The sequence below is a fragment of the Mastomys coucha genome, unplaced genomic scaffold (genome assembly GCF_008632895.1).
Source record: "Mastomys coucha isolate ucsf_1 unplaced genomic scaffold, UCSF_Mcou_1 pScaffold15, whole genome shotgun sequence".
Taxonomy (NCBI): domain Eukaryota; kingdom Metazoa; phylum Chordata; class Mammalia; order Rodentia; family Muridae; genus Mastomys; species Mastomys coucha.
Window position 1 is genome coordinate 66,564,378 of NW_022196897.1, and position 3,790 is coordinate 66,568,167.

The 3,790-nt window shown below is 39.3% G+C and overlaps 1 protein-coding gene across 2 annotated transcripts in view; it reads left to right on the forward strand.

Annotated features, from left to right (window-relative positions):
- Positions 1-3,790, forward strand: part of Itprid2 (ITPR interacting domain containing 2) — an 83,521-nt gene that overhangs the window by 30,168 nt on the left and 49,563 nt on the right. Inside the window, exons 2-3 of one of the 2 annotated variants that reach the window (XM_031370778.1) lie at positions 1,687-1,777; positions 1,933-1,989. The gene's annotated coding sequence lies outside the window, so the exon portion shown is untranslated. Of the gene's footprint in view, positions 1-1,686; positions 1,778-1,932; positions 1,990-3,790 lie in introns of those variants that run through there. The other variant, XM_031370777.1, reaches the window with a different exon arrangement.

Here is a 3,790-nt window from a genome sequence, read left to right on the forward strand (position 1 = left end):
AAAAAAAAAAAAAAAAAAAAAGAATGCTCTTCACAATCGATGGCTTCTGGCAGGGGTGCAGGGGAAGGACTCAGGTTTCTTTAAGGGGTTGGCCACTGGGAGTCTGATCATGCCCCAGTGATATGGGGAACAAAATTGAATTATTTCTTCTTCTTCTTCTTCTTCTTCTTCTTCTTCTTCTCCTTCTTCTTCTTCTTCTTCTTCTTCTTCTTCTTCTTCTTCTTCTTCTTCTTCTTCTTCTTCTTCTTCTTCTTCTTCTTCTCCTCTTCCTCTTCCGCCTCTTCCTCCTCTTCTCACACTTCCTCTTCCTTTTTTTTCTTCTTCTTTCAGGTAGGGGAGGTCACAAGAGTGAAGGGGTGGACCAGGGAGGGCTGGAAGTGAGTGTGATCGAAGTGCATTGTGTGAAATTCCCAAAGAATCGATAAAAATATTATGTTGAAAACAAAAAACAGAACTACTGTATGATCCAACAACCTCATGAGTGGTGAGTGTATTCCCCAAGGAGAGCCCTGAAGAAACATCTGTGCTCGTTTGCTTCAGTGATGTTCTTAATTTGAATGTACAAAATAAACCTGTGTCCATGTGATAAATAGATAAAATGTGATTTGCAGTTGTGGTGGAATACTACTATGCTACAGAAAGCAAAATAACCTTTCATTTGCAGCAACTTGGATGGCTGTGGAGGACATCATGTTGCGTGAAATAAGTGAAGAACAGAAAAACAAATACTATATCATTTTTACCATATGTGCCATCCAAAATTAATTCTCAAATAGAGAGTAGTATATACATGTAATTCCAAGTGTGTGCTCTATTTTAGCTCTTGTGAAATGGCTTTCTGTTGTTGTGATAGAACGCCATCACCAAGGCAATGGCAGAGCTTACGTTAGCCTACGGTTTCAGAGGAATGAGAGTAAGTTGTGGTAGGAGAGCAGGTTTGCAAGCGATAGGCATGGTGTCAGGAACAGGAAGCTGAGAACTCACATTTTAAACCGAAAGCCCCAAGCAGAGAGAGTGAACTGGAAGCAGCACAAGACTCTTCAGCGCAGAACATGTCCCCAGTGACATACTTCCTCTAGTGAGGCTGTACCTCCTAAACTTCCCTAGACAATGGCAAAACTGGGGACCAAGAACAATCGCTGAGCGCCTGTGGGGTCATTCTCATTCAAAGCACTACATCTACTCTTATCATCTATATGTTTATCGCATATGTAAACCTTCCATGTGTGTATGTGTTTCTACCTCCTGTGTACTGAATTATTGATAATTGTGAGGCTAATGTTAAAGTTAAGACCAGAGGGGATCCAGACTTTAGCACTCGCTCTTTACTTCAATGTCAACTGAGCAAAGACATTTTTTTTTTTTTTTAATTTTTGGCCATATATCTCTATGATGCTTTTCCTGCATTTTCTTTTTTGAGACAGGGTTTCTTTGTATAGCTCTGGCTGTCCTAGAACTCACTCTGTAGACGAGGCTGGCCTCAAACTCAGAAATCCTCCTGCCTCTACCTTCCAAGTGCTGGGATTAAAGGCATGCGGCACCACGGCCCGGCTGTTTTCCTGCATTTTTGTTGAATGTCAGTAAATTGTTTTAGTGTGAATACCCATATTGATTCCTGTTGCCTTCTCAATGGAACTAGCCCACAGATTTTCACTCTAATCAAGTCCCCATTCTTCACAATTCTAGGCACAATCATTACGATGATCATATCAGGAACAATCTCTACACAGCCAAAGCAGAAGCCAGCTCTCAGTCTTCAGGCTAATGCGCACCTCAGGTGATGGTTTTCTTTCTCTTCCAAACCTGTTCTCTGGGTCCCACTTTCTCTTTCTCTATCTCATCTGTTTATTTTTTCTCAGCCTCCTTCTGTCTAGCTAAGCATCTAAACAATTCTTCAAACCTAACATCATTCTATTATCTTTTCTTTTCCAGGACTGTTCCACTAGAAGTCTTCTTTGCCTCATTCTGAGCACAATCTCTGGTTTCTCAGTAAGTAAAATAGTTAGCATCCCCTTCTGTCTGTTATACACCACTTCTAACCCATAGCAAGCACTGCTGGCTTTATCTTCAGGACATAACTTGTCATCTTGTTATGCACCATGCCCAAAGCTTCCACTCTGATACAACCCTGTTACTCCATTTTTTTTTGTTTTGTTTTGTTTTTCTCTCCATTTCTATCTTTACCATATTAGTCACATTTATAAAGAACAGCCAGTGTCAGTCTTCAAACACATGAGTCAGACCATGCAATCCTTCTGCTAACCTGCTCTCATTGAATCCCAGCCACATTTCTTCAGGCACCTAAAGCGCTACTGTGATAGAGTTATCTTTCTCTCCTCGCCCAGGGAGAGTTGAGCTGACGGTGAAATTTTGAAAACACAGGAATATATCTGGGATGAACAGATCTAATTACAGGGGCTAAAAAAAAATACAATGAAAAAATCAAACAAAGAAACAAAAGAACAGGGCAAGAAGGTACAAAAGGCAGTGAATCCTTCCAAAGGTGACAAGACTAGCTATAAAGAGGGCTTTGAACATGATCATTGGTGTTTGCATTTTATAGGTCTTTTACAATTCCAGTCTCTCTGGGTATATAATAGCTTCTTTAGGAAGTAGGAAAAAGACTCCCTGACAAGAACTATGAAGACAGGAGGCTGTCAAGACATACACATACTATTTAAGCCAAATTGTATCCACAACTGTAGTTCTGAACTGTGTTTTTGAGTGCTGGAACCCACATCTCAATCAATGCCCTGCACAAACACCTGTTTGGTTGTTCAGTATGTCCAGTAATGTACATACTACATTCTTATCTCCCTGGTTCGCCTTCCTCAAAAATAAATAAACATTAAATATTTCCTCCTTATAAGATTTCCTATTAGGTCAAATAACACCAATATATAGATTTTTAACAAAAATTGAAAACCAGCCTTGTGAATTCCTCCCACCTGTTTTTAAGCTGCTGGCATTGTGTATAAAGCCTATCATTACTGCCCCAACCCAGATGTTTATCATCTGTTTCAAATACCAATGAGTATACTCCCTATCTGGTTGCCTTGCCTGAGGCCTGCCCAACTCTTTCAACTCTAAAGTCACTCTTTCAGTACAGTGCTTTAGTTAAGAAAATGAAATAACACAAACCCTCAGGATGATGACTGAAAATGAGCTTTTACCTACTATTTTAATCTCAGTTATGATAGTTCTTCACATGTATTAATATAATCATACTGAAATATATTACTTGGGTTCACATGATATTCCTACTTAAATAGCTATAGCTGTCAAAGTTCAAATACTCTCCCTGCCCCTTGCTATATTGTTAATATAATCTCAAACAATTTGGAAAAGAGTTAGCCAAATGCTGTCACTTAACAGTCTCTTGGTTCATTCTCCTGTTTTCTCTATAAGGCATGTATTTTTGATAGGAAATATAATTTTGTATACTTTCCAAATATACTTGACTTAGCTGTTGCTTGTTATATTGTAGAAAAGGGTGTTCAACAAACACAAACCCCCTAAAACCCAAAATGCTACTTCACAGAATAAATGAAAGTGGAATGAGAACAGGGTGGGATGAAACAAGGCAAGGTTTAAGATGCATACTGTGACAACCTACTCATCTGCTTGCATAAGCCATGTTTGGTGCCATTTGTCCAGCCGCCAATATAGCACAAACTTTGTCAATTATTCAGTTTCCAGTACCAGTGAGGTCAAAAAATAGAGCCTGATCATTTCAACAGTCCTTGCAACAACATTTTAAGAAAGAAAGAAGAAGGAGGAGGAGGAGGAG